Source organism: Nipponia nippon, unplaced genomic scaffold, assembly GCF_047370975.1.
Source record: "Nipponia nippon isolate SJK-2023a ecotype South Korea unplaced genomic scaffold, ASM4737097v1 scaffold_6, whole genome shotgun sequence".
Lineage (NCBI taxonomy): Eukaryota > Metazoa > Chordata > Aves > Pelecaniformes > Threskiornithidae > Nipponia > Nipponia nippon.
The window spans coordinates 59,347,650-59,364,461 of record NW_028262380.1 but is presented as its reverse complement, the minus strand read 5'-3'; positions in this window follow the sequence as shown (position 1 = coordinate 59,364,461).

Here is a 16,812-nt window from a genome sequence, read left to right as displayed (position 1 = left end):
GAAAAAACAACACAGCAGCAGCAGCAAAGGCACTCCCCACTCCCCAAAATAACCTAAGCTTTCTCCTTATTTCTCTTTAAAGCTGTTTAGGTGACCACCTAAAGCAGCCTTCTAAAATTGTTGTCTTTCCTTGTTATTTTTATTCTTAAAGTTTCAGATAAATTGTTTGGGAAACATTTGCATACAAAAAACATCAATCTAGAATCCTTATAAATCCTTAGTCCATATAGGGAATTATCTAAAGTTAACTCCAAAAACTTCTCTACATTCATTATAAGGAGATGCAAAACACTGTAAAAAACAGTGTTAATGTAAAAAGAGGGTCAGGACTTCCTTTTTTCACTTAAGTAGCTGGATATAAAAGTTTAAGGTCTTTGTAATTTCAACAAATTTCTTTCATAGGCAAAATGAAGCAAAAGAAAAAGAAAAAAAAGGGAGAAATATATTCTATTCATTTTCAACACGCCTTCAAGTAGGTGAAAACTTACCCTTGAACTTCTACCTTAAGCAAAAAATATTAATTTCCCGTTTAAGCATAAAGCTTTTCCAAAAGCCACAGTAGAAAAAAATTTGCTGTGTTGTCATTGGAAACTATGGTTTACAACAAATTTGACTTCGTTTCATAAAAATCACCTGCTTTTTAAAACCCAAAAGAAAAGGACAATACCATCAGCATTTATATTGACAAGAATGTTCCTAAATGCCTTATCAGGGTGATATAATCTTCCATCTGTCTGCTGGATTTGCTTTGCATAAAGATCTGGATGCACACAAGAATGTGTGTGTTTTCTTTTTCTGCCGTACTACTAAGAAAGTAACTCAGGATCACAGAGCAGCCTTTTGCTGCAACTAATCCCTCCGGATCTGGCCCAGCCTTTCAGGCTGCACTTCCTGTCTGAACCCACCTATGCGCTCTGAAAGCGGAATGAAAAAAACCCCAACATTCGGCAAAGAGCCATTTAAAAAAAATACCAAAACATTTGCTATGCAGGTTGAACTTCAAAGAATCTTCTTCTTCAAAAAAGAAAAACAAAACCAAAACCCAACAGTGCAGAATCCTAGCTATTCCTTGGCTTCATCATACAGTGTAAAGGTCTTTTCTAGGATCAGGTTTGAGCCCTTAATAGTGGGAAACCCCAGCCTCCTTACAGCGTTGGGAAGAAACTGAAAGGTTTGTATCATCAGAGCTAAAACAACTTCACTGAAGCAAGGCTGGGGGTTTGATTATTTTTCCTTATGAGCAAGAGTTGATTTAGACATCCATAAATAAACAAAAAACCTATTTTTTATTTCTCAGTTTAAATCATCAGTAAGTTATTTCAAAAATTTGATCCTTCACAGTATCTATTTAAATACAGAAGCAGTAACTAACAGATTTGAGTACCACATTTAGTAAGAACACACTTAATTAAGAACAGATCAAAATCCAGGACCAGACTGACCATCTCTTACACACAACGGAGAACTTCACGTTTGCAAATTTCAACTGATTCAGAGGACTCATCATCTGTACACATGGGCAGCAGTGTAAGGAAGGATGTGTGAACCTATACCTCTAACTTGTTCCCTATATTAACTTCGTACTGTTGCAAGTGACAAATGCAAAGTCTTCAAAGTGTTCAGCAGACTGTTACCTCTATAGGTCACATGCTGTGTTTAGGTAAGTAGGCCTTACATAGAAGTGATCAAATGAATGATACTTTGTGAGCACTCCCACAAAGGACCCTCTGGAGGTGCTGGAGAGGCCAGCAGATCTCTCTCTTCCTCTGAATTTATGATCCACTCATGCGCGCTGATCTGGCAGCCCTTGCCACAACATGGCTAACTTCCCACAACATGGCTAACTGCTCACCCTCAATAAAAGCAACACAGAAGGCACCACAGTACCTCGGAAGTCATTAACGTCCATGGGATGTCCGTGTAAGCTTTTATAACAGAATCCCTAGTACTGTCCTGCTCTTCTCTCCCACTACAGAAAGAGAACGTGACAGTACAGCGTTGACCAGACCATACATTTCCACGCACAACTGGTAATAAATTGTACATGCTCCCTTTATATCATTATATGATGTGCCAACAATAAAGGTGGGGGGGGGTTTGTTTGTTTGGGGGATTTTCTGTTTGTTTGGCTTTGGGTGTTTTGTTTTGTTTTTTTAAATAGTATGCCAAGCATGCTTCTGCTTCCTAAATGGGGCATTTGAAACCCAGAACATTCTATTTAGCTCCCATGGCAGTGTAGTTCTTCCTTCATTATTCTTTGGAAAAAGCAGACCTAAGTTTTCTTGCCCTTTTTTGTTGTTCATGATAAGAAGGAAAACAGTTATTCTTGCCATGTTCTGAAGTTTTTTAAGCTTACAGAAGTGTTTATAAATAGCATAGCTTTAATTTTGATTACATTTTTTTAAGAACAGGGAACACATAATATTGCTGCAGGTAATGCAAGAAGGTAGCAGAAAAAACAGGCTGGTGAATATGAGAAAATCTGATCAGCATTCCTTCCTCGCAACACAGGGAACACCTATTGCCCATACCACTTTTTATCATGGACACTGAAGCAGGATCAGAAGAAGAGTGCTTAACCAGGCTATTTAACCCTCACTGACAGAGGATAGAGCAACCCAGAAAGTTCCCACTCTGTTACTACCTATGCCCTCCAAACCATCTCCCTTCCATGGCATGAAATATAACTAGACATTTCTTTCCTTCCCAGTGATTTACTGTTTTGCAGATAAATTTAATCCTCCTCACTGTCTCCCACATCTTTTTTTGCAAAAACTTGGACCCACTACAAACCAAAATCGTGCAGGGAAGACTTACGAAAAGGAATATAGGTTTGCTATTATAAAGGAAGGTAACAGCTCTACTGCCCCTTACCTTGTCTTCAGAGGGGCAGAAGTTCACTAGACATTGCATCAGCAGGTATTTCTCTATATGTTTCTTGTCATTTTAAGATTAAAGTACTCCTTAGCAAAATAGCTAATGATAGTAGCAAAAGAGCATGATACAAATGTATTCTGTCATGTTGCAGAGTATCCATAAATGTGTATTTTATACCAGTATCTCTTATATAAGGGGAGTATGAAACAACTGCATTTTTTGCTTCACCTTTAAAGATAATAAGACTTCTCAATTTTGCGGAAGTCTTTCTGTCTGATGAAAAAGAAATGGGATATTTCCTGCAATCACCAAAGGACTGAGGTCTGCCAGAGAGGCTCATTTTGCGTGCATCGTCTTACAGTAAGAGTCCACCAAGGTATATGCTGGCCAGCACAGCATCTGGAAACTCTGCAGCTGAACTTGAAAGCCACAGCATACTGCGGCAGAATATTACAAAGCTATTTACAGCGACACTAAGACAATAAAAATGTCTTCATGTTTGCCAATACTATCTGGTCTGGTATAATTATTCACTTAACAAGACTTTTATTTATTCATTTTAAGAAAGATGACAATGGCCTAAGTGTTTAATTACTACAGCAGACTAAAGAGAAAAACAAATCCTTAAATCACATCTTAAAAAAACCAAAACAAAACCACAACAAAAAACAACTCACAAAACTTTTTCCAATGTGCTCTTAAATTGTCCCAGAACTTTTTTACTGATATTTTATCCTTTCTCTGGAAATTCTCCTTCTCTTTCTCTGAAATATGTACAATACAAATTCTAGACAGAAATTTAATAGCAGGTAATATATACCTACACAAATGTGTACACATGTTCAGTCCTAGAGACATATATATATTCTGTACCACAGAAGTGCACATTCTATGTACTTGCTGTATAGCTGGATAGATAAGCGACTAGTTGAGAGGAGGCTACTAAAGAGGAAAATTATGTCTTGAAATCTGACTGGGTGATTACATTTGGACTCTGAAAGACCCACTGAAGGGGGAATTATCTGCCTTACTAAGTAAACCCCTGGAATAAACACTGGATGTACAGTATTAGTCTGTAACCTAGCAAATCATTGCAATGTAGGACACTGTGCGGGTTACAAATGTGCATTAAATTACATATTGTTACAGAGTTTTTTCCCCCCGTAGGTTGCACTCAACACTTTCCTCCTCCCTGTCTGACAATATGTTGCCATGCTATAAAAGCCCTAATGCCCATTTCAACGATTAGCTGTACATCAGCATTACTACTTCAAATCCACAAGTTTCACATCAAGCATTAAATGGGATGAATATTGATCTGCTAAAGAGGATTTATTTATTTCTAGCTCTATCCAAAGATCAACTACTAGCAGCTTTTGGTGGATCTGTTGAGCTCTCTCAGCACAAAGCTACTGCATACATGACACCGGACTTGACATTTCAGTTCTGGAAGAAAACCAAACAGTAAATTCACTGCAATAATCCTAGATAAATGAGATGATCACTGGAAAAGCTGAGATAGTTAAGTGGTCTATCAGAAAAGTCCAAAGGATGATATTGAACTGTTGCTACATAGTAACCTCTCTCATGACAACATGGCACAAGATCACCATATCAGATGCCAATATCTTTGCCTTAAAAAAAGTGCCATGTCTTCAGATTATCTTGGAACACTTCACAATTATGTTCTGAGCTGAAAACTGTATACTCAATATAAGTACAATCAGATACATATCAATACCACAATATTTACCCATTCATTCCTTTTTTGTCCTGTTCAGTCAATAACACACTAGTAACTGTATAATGCATTCAAGAAACACAGATACATATTTCAATCCTCACAGCACAGCTAGTAGTTGCTCGTAATGTTCGAGCTGTCCTCAAAATGTTCTTTTTAGTATATTTCGTCAGGGATCATTTTCTACTCTTTGGCACTGATAAAGTAGAAAAACATACAAATAAGTTGATGAGGACTGCAAGCAGATTAGAGATGAACTGGTGAGTTGCTTTGCCCTTTATACTCAAACGGCAAGGGCGAAAAAGAATGCTATGTTTTCACTAACTTTGACAAGGAGCGTTTGAAATGCCAATGTAAGAAGCCATGAAATTTTTGCTGTGTCACTCACACAGGAAACTGAAAAAGTCAGTCAAAACATTGCCTCAGTGCTATGATTTCATCAAGCCGTATCATTCCAGTAGCTATTAATGTCGTCCTAGTCATCTGCTAAATGTTTCATTTTTATTTATCTGATTTCTCTTCACCAGTTTTCCCTTATGAGAGCGTATTAATTTACAGAACACATGGAAAAGAAACAGAAACAATGACATACAATGGGGATATTTGCTACCATTAAACGTTGCCTCATTTCTGGCTTCTTAGAAGACCACAGTTCTCAAAAAAATGCCACAAAAAACCCATCAGAAAAAAAAAACCTATGCAGCGTATTATCAGGAACAGATCTGAAAGCTGAAAACCAATGCTTTGTTTTGGTTGCTTGAACTCCGTGAATTTCTAAATGTCCTTGCCACAGGTAGCACTCAGTTTAATTAGGTTTTTGTCTGTAGAACAGTGTCTGCTTTGCCAAGGACTGAGGACTTTAGGCCAGTTCCAAGTGTCAAAGAGAGAGAAACAAAATGTGTTTCAACATTAGCCCTGCATTTAGACAAACTCAAATAATCTCTCTTTTTTTAAAAAAAATATCTTCCATTTCATCTGTGTACAAAATAAACCATGCTTCTGAAGACGGTGCTGGTGATACATGTTCAAATGTATTTCAAATGTAGAAGCTTGTATTATTTATAAAATGTCCTAAATAAAACAACTCCAAGTCTGAAAAGGTAATTTGAAATCTTTTCTGGGTGATCTCCGTCCGGTTAAATATCTTTAATGGGACAACACTGTGAGGCCCCCACAGAGTTTTCTCTTCCAACAGACTGTTTCATTCTTTTGTGAAAAAAGAACAAAACAAACTGAAACAGTATAACTGTGAGTAAACAGTGATGGGAGAGTCAGTTATATGTTGCCTGAAGCTTTCAGGCTATCCGTATCTGGAACACATGAAACGATACTAAATTCATATCCTGAGAAGCAAGAAACAGTTTCCTGTCTTTTGTATTGTCATAACATGGCTCTCCATAAACTGCCTTCTAGGAACGGTGTCTAAATTTGCAATATAATTTGGTAAAAAGTTAATTCAAGTCACTAATTCTTTCCATTTTTTCCACTACTAAATAAATTAAAAATAATGGAATGTAACATAAGGGAAACTTATATAAAAGGATAATGTCTATAAACATTTCTGTAGGTTGTTGGGAGTATCTTTCACAAGGAAACAAAATCCGAAATATTTGCTGAACTCTAGTTTAGTACATAATGCTTTTACCTAACAATAACTCCTTTCTTCATAAACGCTTCATAACACATGCCAGTCCGAAACAGATTGCAATGCTTGTGGTTTGAATATAACAGTAAAATTTCAGACACGGTGAAACCCTGTATTCTACCTTTTATCCTCGCCACGTCCTTTCGACATCCCTATGGTCATTTCTGCCTCTGCAACTTGCTGTATTATTTTATTTAAAAAGGCATAACCTCTTTCTTCTTCCTGCCCTTCCCCCCACCCTTTGCACAAAATTCCCTAACTGTTGAAAAATGGTCACATTTTAAAATTATTTTATAGTGAGTTTAAAATAAACCTTTTTTTTTTCTCTCTCTAGATTTATTTACTCATCTTTAGAGCACATCTAATCTGCAAAAAGAAAATGAAAAGCAAAGACGCCATAAAGCAATACTCAGTGTTGAAATAGAGACATTGGTCATCACTGGAATAGTCACAGACAAGGGTATGACCAAAGGGCAAACCCTCCTGCAGAGCTTCCACCAAGTAATGTGAGAAAGAACAGGAGTAAGCAACGCATAACAGCGTAACTTCTTCAGGCAGCAGCATCTCTCAACTGTGCCGTATTATCATTTAAATTACAGGTACTTTTGCAAGTCGTATTTCCACACAGAAGAATATTTTACCACCTATTTCATGCATTCACGGGTTTCAATTTTGGTACAAAACACCGATTTATCTAACTTTATATGTTTTTCAGGAACTTTGTGAAAAATCAGTCTGTCCCATCCCGTCCCCCACCACCAAGTACTCAGGTTTTTAGGAACCCAAATAGGGCTATATGATGCAGTCCATGTAATACACGCACCATGTGAAATACAGATGAGGATTTTTTTTTTTTTTTTTAGGTATTGTTTTACAAGTCACAAATTCTAACACTACCTAACAAAACTCCTAGCTGCATAAAAAGATGCAATAAACCTCTCTAACAGTAGCTGATTTGTATGCAACATTGACCATAAGGGTAACTCTTCAGTAAACCTGAATCTCATATATAATGCATAGCAGTTAATAAATCATAGTAAAATCAGGTGGCTTAGAGCCAACAATAGCCAACTAATAATGGAAAGGGGGGAAAGATTTATAGAGAGACAGACTTTGTCTGGATTTTGCTTTTAAGAGGCTCACACAGTGCAGTGGGAAGATCTTGCTGTGGTTTCCAAGTGGACACATCTGTGTCATGCTGACTCACTTCATCCTTTCCCCAGCATTGCCCCTCACTTACCCCCGGTTATGCCTCTTCTCTCCAAAATCTTCCTCTTTGACCTTCCACTGATTTCTTGTCTACCCGCTTCCCCAGCATGCAGGCTGGAAAGGAGAGAGATCAAGATGAGATCAGAGTATTGTTCCTGAAATTTCACAAAAACATCCCACACTGGATTTCAAACTTAAAAAGGAATACTTAAAAAGAGCCTCTTGAAACTGGTTTCCAACCCCCAAAAAGCCATGCTACAAAGTATTCAGTGTCACATATTTCCCAGCTTCAAAATCCGATTTTATAAAAGGGAGAAAATGTACTTCACTGTTTGCGATAGGAAGAATGTTTTTTTTTGCTTTAAATATCAAGGGCAAAACTCTTCTCTTTGTTCTCATTGGAGATCCAGGAGAGCAGGATATTAGAGAAGATTGCTGCTGCACTGATCTGAGAAAAAAACTTTATTTTTTTTTTAAAAGCCTGTCCACAGCACTCAGAGGCCCTTAGCCAGACAAAAGTGTTAGCGCGAGATTAAGAAGCAGCACCTCGAATTTAAGCATACTTGCAGCTTCATCCATAGTGTGATGTTAATTACGGGTGTGTAAAAACTAGCACGGCGTACCTATTTCTTGAGTTAAGAATCACATTCTGAAGTTACACTAATGCTGAAATTATTTAGGTTTCATAGTTACCTTCATGCATGTCATTCACTTTGACTAAGGGGAAAACATTTCTCTTTTTGGCTTGGTTACATTAAGTTTATGGTTGTCATTACTGGGAGCATCATGGTTCAGGATTTGGCTTGGGAAAACTGCAGCAAAGTTTCTAAATCGAATTAAAACTAAATCCCACTTCCCCTCCCTAAAAAGCAAATTACAAAATGTGTCTTTTTATGCCAGGTTTTCTAAACCCCCTTTTGTTATTAAAAATACCTTAGCGTCAGATTTATGCTACTCGACAGAAAGCTTTAAAAATCAAAAGCACCCTACAACATGAAAATCCAACACGCAAATAAACCAAGACCAGGCTACCAAAATAAAACCACGACTGACAGAACCTCGAGGCTTCGCCCTCTGCACGGAGGACAAGCCTTTCCCGGGTGCTCTCCGGTGGCGAGAGCCCGCTCCTCACCAGCACGGCCCGGAGCAAGCCCTCCCCGTGACAGGGCCCCGCGTTCGCCGCACGGCTGAGGCGGCGGCCGCCGAACACCGGGCTCCCCGGCCGCAAGTCATGCGGAGGGAACGCTTCAGCCGGCGGGCCGCGGAGGGAACGCTTCAGCCGGCGGGCGCCGGAGGGACCCGGGTGGCCAAGCCGCCTCAGCGCCCTCAGCGCTCGCCGCGCCCGCAGGTGGGCGCCCACCTCGGTGTGTATCGATGGCCGATCGTGCCTCGGCCGCGCCCACGGCGCCCCCGCTCCCTCCCCGGTTGGGCGGCGATTTATTCCCGTCGCCTCCGGAGCGGCGGTGCCCGCGGGGGCGCAGCGCCGTCCGTGGCACTAGATGGCAGCACTCGCTTGCGGAATGCCGTAAAATGGCGCCCGCCGGGCCGGGCTGAGGGGAGCGGGCGGCCGCCGCCCCCGCCGCGGAAAGGCGGGCTCCTGCCGCCCGGCCTGGGCTGCAAAAACGAGCTTTAAAGTTCAGCTCCAGCGCACAAGGCCGGGCCGGGCGTTGAGGGCCATACGCGGTTGTAACGACGCCCTCAAATACGCATGGGGGTACACAAAGAAAATAATCATTAAAAAAAAAATACACCCCCCCCCCCCCCCCAACATAGTGAGACTCAGACTAGAAACAGAATCACCGCAGCAAAAATGATGGAAATAATGTGGAGTCTACCATTTCAGAAGAAGATAAATATTTAAATATAGCCTACTGCCAGGGAAGAGGATGGGATTTTTTTCCATTGACCTCAGTAGCAGTAGGATTGAGTTCAAAGAGGTGCAGAAATACATTTTTCACGGTGTTGCTCTTGCGCTATTTTGTTTTTTACAAAACAAATTTTTTTTCTTTACAAGACAAATTACTTATTTGCAACTTATTTGCAGTGTCAAACAGCAGCAATCATAAATCCTTCAAAACGATGGCTGAAAGCCAGTCTCAATAGTATTTGTTTAGGGATAATAATAAGGAAATGAGAGCTCTTAACATGTAATTCAAGTTTTTTCACTTTTTGTGTGTAGCTTAGTTTAATATATCTTGCAGGTTTTTGATGACGTAGAGCAATGCTACTGTACAAATAGTTACAGGTTTACAGAGCTTTCTATCTCTGCGCTGCTTTAAGAAGATACGAAGTTAATTCATGCGAAATAACCTGCACGTAGAACTGGCTAGCAGACAAAGGGGCAAGCCTTGCCATCGGTGAGCTACAAGGTAAGAAAGCGGCGCTCAGCTCCTGCCACCTTGTCCTTCCAGAGGCATGGCAGGGGCCTGGCCCGAGCGCCGGCCGAGCCTGCTGCCCACGGCAGCTCTCCCAGCAAAACCACCTACAGGCAGAATCCACTCATTTTCATTCTTTTGCCTCAGAGCGTTGCCCATCCAGAGGACGTTCACGGGAATCCTATCTCGTGCAGGTACAACTCGCGCAGGTGCCGTTTTGTCAGAAGGGAAGGACAAGCGAGGGGACGACCACCCAGAAAGCAACACCCACGCACTGCCACTGCGAGGAAAGCATCGCTGGAAGGCGCTGCGATTTCTAATCCTCCCTACTTCATCAAATTGGGAACAACGAGGCCCAAAGGATGAACAAGCACAGAGTATGCTGATGAATGAAAGCACATGCTTCTTACATGCACAACAACTGTCGACGAATAACCATAGCAAAGGTTTTTCATGTATTGACGCAAGCATCGGATTATGGTTTTCTGGCAAGAAATGTAAACCTACTAACTATACTCCACATTGCCTTTACAAATAGCCAAGAAAGTGTTATTCCAAAATTCATAGTTAGACTTGGTAATATTTTGCAAGGAACGGTCTGCTGGCAGACTCCAAGGATGTACAGTCTGTACAGTGTCTCAGTCTGTGGTTTGACTCTATAGCTCTTAGCCAGAATATTCCACTGTCAATCAATCCTAAACAGAAAAAGATACTGCTCTGGCTATTAAATAAAACCAAGAACACATATGAACTAAGAAGATTAGATGAAACGGAGAGCAAAAAGTATAAAAAAGCCAGGTCAATCAAGTAATAAATTATTGGAGAAAAAGCGTAAATAATAACCATCTTTTCTCTCAACAAGGTCCCCAAAACTAGAACAGAAAAGAGCAAAAATCCTAAATATCTTTTGACCAAAATTCCAGTAAAAAATTATTTTTTTGGTGGGCAGGTAGAGAAAAAACAAACAAAAAAAAATCAGCTAACGTCCTCCTTTTGCCCTGCTGCCTCAGCTTCTTCTGCAAGGGAGTTACATGCTTCACATTCGAGAAGAGTGCTAATGACACTACATGGGTGCAGCCTGTCTGAAATGCGTTTAATTGCTGTTTAATCCCCATCTATCACTAATGGATGAGACTCACAGAGGAAGTGGAGGCCCCTAAAATCTATATTGTTTGCTTCTAATATTTTTTGGAAGTCCTCTATAGGCCATGTGTAGATTGTCAAGCAGATATGAAAGATGCAACTGGAAAATACTACATTAAGCTTCTGTATTAACTCCCATTTGGTAATGGTTTGTAATATGTGCTGTTTGAAATACTGGTACAAACTCAACAAAAGATGATGTAAGATTAAATAAAGAGGGTCAGGAGTTTGGGGAGAAGCACTGCACAGTAGCAGCGGAGCACAGCAGCTGTTACACAGCGCGCAGCAACACCACAGAATAGTTTATGACAGGAAGTGAAGAAAATTCCACAATCCACCTGAAGCTACAGTGGGAATTATGTAGGCAAAATATAGTTATTAAAACTGGAATGTAACCAAGACTTCAGGGGCTAATAACCCATTTCTTGCAAGAGATAGCAAAAAAACCCCAAGCATCTTCATTGACCACAAACTGCAAGACCACAGCTTTACATCTCAATTGAAAGACATGGCTTTTTCCATGATAAATTGTCACAAGAACGTGATCTTTCTGGGATGTGATTTCCTGGCCAACAGTCTCCATTTCCTTCCATAAACTGCAAAGAGACTTGGTGATTTGGGGATTAAAAAAAAAAATCTTTTATATATATACACACACACCCCTTTTTTATATATGTATACACACACACATATATATGTGTATAAAAGAATCCTCTTTAAAGCTATTGCCAGTGTTTAAAAAAATATGGACCAGTCTCGATGAACTGTAATTTGACAGTCACAATGTGAATATATTTACTATTTATTGTGTCCATTAAATTTCTTTATGCTAAAATTTTATTATTTCTTGCCTAGAAATCAACTGAATTTTACAGGCCAAATATTCACTTCACTGAGGCATTAAAGCACTTGACAGAAAAATTAGACTACACAGAACATGTAGCGCGTTTTACGTCTGCATCTATAAAACACATACATGTCATGCACAAATATGTAGGTGTATAAATGTGCAGATTCTGGAAGTTCATATGCATTAGGACCATACATACTCCCGGAAGTGGAACGCATACATTTATGCAGGGTGTATTTTTTTGTACAAGTATGACTACAGTACATAAATATGGATAAGCCTTCAGTGTATGATACGTTGAAGGTTCCTTAGTGTGGTATAAAAGATTCTTCTATGATGAAATTTGAGATTGAGCAGATAATGGGTGCTATTCCAATTTATCAGAGCCATTGCATGCACTATATGTGCTAGAGAAAAAGAATTTTTTGCAGATGTTTATTTAAAAAGCAAACTTCTTTTATTTTGCTGCATTCAAAGATATGCGTCCCTTGCAGAGACATAAAGCATCTGTAAACCAGTATCGATTGCCATTACATCTTGCCACATAAAGAAGAAACACACAAGAAGCATTCTTATGGTAGGAACACAGTCATCTTCAAAAATGGCAGCTCCTGTGCATCTAGTTGTATGCTGGTATCAATAAAATTAGGTAGCTTAGAAACTTCAGTCAAATTGCACCCATAGTTAGGCCTGCTAAAGCAGCAGAAAGAATTTATTTTTCCTTTCTTTAAATGTAACATGGTGAATGCTGAAGTTGTTAGAAAAGAATTACTTAGAATGCAAAATCGAGTACTTGAAAGTTAGAAAACGCCACATTTAGAACTGCCAGTCAGTTCTACTTCTGATATTTTTTAAATATATATATATAAACTACTATATAGTCTTTAATTATATGAGAATATTAATTTTTCTTGCCTTATTCAGTGCTTTGAGTGAGAACACTTCCCAATGCAATTAATGCCGGATGAACAGATGCAACGATCAAGCGTTTAACTTTGCAACCAAAATGGATTTCTTTTTTCCTCAAGGAGAATTTTTGTTTAAGATACTTGTTGAGTAAATATATAAATATTGGGACTACTTCACCGTATCCTTCCTTCCCTCTCATAAATTTCTCTCCTTAAATTATTCTTTTCAAGATCACACTAAGCCCGCAGTCCTGGCAGTATACTCAGGTACCCATAACGGAGCTGCTGCAGTCTGTATCAAACTCGAGTATTGCCGGCTGTTGTCCATGTTGGATCTGACAGGTACGCACCACCAGCGCACAGACGTGCTCTGCCTTCACACCGCAGGCTGGCCAGGCGTGAGCCAGATGCTGCCTGGGAGCTATGTGACCACATTAGCTTGTGTTACCACCACCCTGCCTCCTGGAGTTGGTTCCTTCAGGCATAGGGCTATTTTAAATACAGCTTTGAGGCTGGAGGTGGTTTGTAGCTTCCGGCTCACGCTTACACCGTCCACACTGCTCACCTCAAGGGGAGAACTGCTATCAGAAGGTGCAATTACAGGCTTGCCTACAAATACTCAAGAGAGTGTTAGCCCAAAGGATCCTGGAATTTGCCTCTAGGAACAATTACTGAATTTGCCCCTCAGACTGCAATATCAGGTGCACACTTGAATTCTGGGCTTCATGATCACGGCTACACGCTCAGAGTTTTGAAAGTTTACCCATTGTGCTAGCTGCTTCGGCTACCATTACTCGCTACCCCTGCGTCCAAACTCTGCTAATCCTTTTTTGTTTTTGTTTTAAGATAATTATTCTTTTGATGCCTGCAGAAAAGAGGCATAAATAACTAGGGCTCAGTTTCATTCCCCAAATTATTTGTACTTAAAGTCAGTTGGAAATTTAGCAGGCATTATTTGTAACTATGAATTGGGAACATAAACATTTACATGACCTTGGCATTCGTACCACAATTAACTATAAATTCTGACTTGACTCATGATTATTTATGGTCTTTGTGAAGTGTAAGCGTATAGCGGCTTTCATAAGGCTAACCAGAAAACCATCCACAAGTTAAAATCGCCTTAAGCAATATTTGCAATATAAAAGGTCTGATCCTCTGATCCTAAGGACAGCTATTCCCAAAATAATCTGATGGAAATACGTGGGATAGCTGACTCAAACAAAGATTATTCACACAAGGACACATTTTGAGATTGGGCCCTAGTTTGTAATGTATTACTTTGGATTGCAAAGCATGAAGTATTAGATTTCTTTGTTAGCACTGAGAGTCACAGCCCTTGTAATGCTTAGTTTTTGTTCTATTTTGTATTTTATTTTTAATTCTTTGCTCCTGCTGTTCCCCCCCTCCCCATACCAGTCATTCCTGTTTTCTTTACCTTTACATTTTTACATACCTCAAGCAGAGTTGGGATGTTTATAGATGGCAAGTACAAGGGTGACGGGATGAGCCCACACAAGAAGCAACTTGTTGGTTAAAACACCAAGCAAGCGAACGGTTAGCAGATTTGGACTGCTCATCACAGAGCAGGGGCCTGGACAAGATGACAGCAACAGCCTCCTTGAAAGCAGGTTGGGACCATTACTGGTAATTATAGCTAATCAGCAACAATTGTCTTGACCAAGATACAGCTCAACATTGAGCACTAACCTAACAGGACCTAATGAGTGTAATGGAGGATGAAGAAAGCCTGATTAAGCTTGCAAGGCACTGAATGACCTGAGCAGATGAGGCATTGTAATTCCCAGCCTCCCTCTCTCTCCACCCCGCTTCTCCCTCCCGTCCCCAGTCCCCAGTGCGGATGGCAACAGCCCCTGCGTTAGACCCAAGTCTTGTGGCTATGTGGCAACACGGGCTGTATCGTGATATGCTCTCAATAGAGGTTAACAGGTCAGAAACACAAGAAATTGAATTAAACCTAGAACTCAGATATGAGTGGATATAGTTACATGCGTTTTTTTTTAAAGCAACTGCAACCGCCAACTGATTTTATGATATATAGCAGTTGTCCTTAAAACTAATCAATAATGTTGTTTAGCAGTCTAAGGCTATTGCAATACCCAGAGCATTTTTTTTTTAAAGCATTTTGCAGAGGTAATGAATATCTAAGCATTTAAACATAATTGGAAAAGGGTCCGTGCTTTTCTGTATCCTTATTGCTATTGCTCTTTCCATTAGAGTCTAAATTGATCAGAATTTTTTTTTTTCCCATGAAACTTCTGTGTGAGAACAAACAATTTTAATCCTTAAGATCCTTGTTAAGCGTACAGCGTTCTCATAAAACACTGATTACAAGATACCTGTCATTTTTGCAGGTAATTAGTTCTACATAAATTCTGATCTGAAAAGATTCTGGTTCAAAATAAAAATCTGAGAAAAATAAATTTAAGAAACGTATTTTGGCTTTTATAGCAAAAAATATATTGATGCATAACTGCAAATTTTAAATTAAAAAAGGTACAGCTTCTCACTGTATATACTACACAACAGGTACTAGCCTCACAGGAAAAACACACTATAAAGTGATTTTATCTATCAACTCTTCAGGGTTAAGAAAGTGAATGTGAGAAAAAAAATAATTACAGTTCTCTAGACTTTCCCAAAATGTAAGTACAGACATATACACTAGTTACTGAAACGCTGCCCTGTCAATAGCCCTTGTACTTGAAAGGAAATTTGGCCAAAAGTAGAAGAAAACCTTTTTCCTCTCATTGAAAGCACTGTGGCAACATGGGCTTCTGGTGTGACACAAGTCATCAAAACATCTAAAAGCCAGCCAGCGTTTGCTACACCTGTGTTTTGTCAGGCCATAAAGGCACTTGTTTCTCAGTCTAACCCTATTCTCACATATGCTTCACACTGCATACATTCCTTACAGGAATTCTGTAGCCAGTTTTAGCAGGAGTGGATAGCTGGAAGCAAGTCCTTATTTAGAAGAGGGTCTCTGCCGAGTCTCGGTTTGTTGGCTGGTTGGGGTTTTTTGTCTGATATTGATATCTCTTTTACTGAGCTTCTAAACATACACAAGCCAAACGGACATAATTATTACTGACATAAATACTATTACCAGTTCTGCACTAAATATATAGCCTGGTGCGGCCCAGCCTTTCCCTGCTATGCCTCTTCCTCAGTCACTAACCTCCCATTTACCTATCTAAATCCTGCCCAGTTGCTCTTAGCGGGCTACCTAGCTCTGCTTGGCCATTAGCTCTAGTAAGGCAGGCAAGAGAGTTACCAAGTCAGGACGCACTACCTCTCTCCTGTCCTTTACCCCAGCAAAATGCCAGAACAAAGTAAAGTATGTTCACATTGGTCATTGTGTTTAAAGTGGGGATTGTACTGTGGTAACTGGTCTCAAGCAGCTGGAGAAAAAGGAGGAGAGAAAAAAATGAGAGGAGGAATTCCCTATTAGACCCCAAAGCCCATCCTGCAGTTACTCTCTTGTGTTATTAAGTCCTATTGAATAAACTATAAACCCCACAAAAACAAGAAGTAGTGCTATATCTTATCTTCTGAATAAAACAAGCCAGGTTATCTCTCCCAGCATCACACTGCGCTGGAGCTTCAACTACAAAACAAGTCTGCAGGAGAAATTCTTCCCATCAAAGAGGGAGGACTGATTACAAAAAGACAGACACATACAAGCCTACAGCCACTCTCCTCTGCATGATATGCTCAAGTCCAACTCTCCTTTTATCGGAACGATTCAGTAGTATCAAGGTCATAATATAATTTTGGTGCCAATATATTGGCTTGTGTACTGTGAGGATAGGGCATATCACAACTATTATTCTCATGAGCCACTGTGCTCCTTTGGGCCTTCTCTCTAGGAAAGGCGCTGCAAAAAAGCACAGATACACTCAGATTTTTCTGGTGATACACCATACTGAAATCAGTGAAGGGTAAGAAAAAGCAGCTCCAGGGAGGAAAGGAGTTTGCCATAAGACAGCCAAAAAGCCCAGTTTCAACACCAGTTCAGGCCAGCTGTGCACCTAGTCTACACT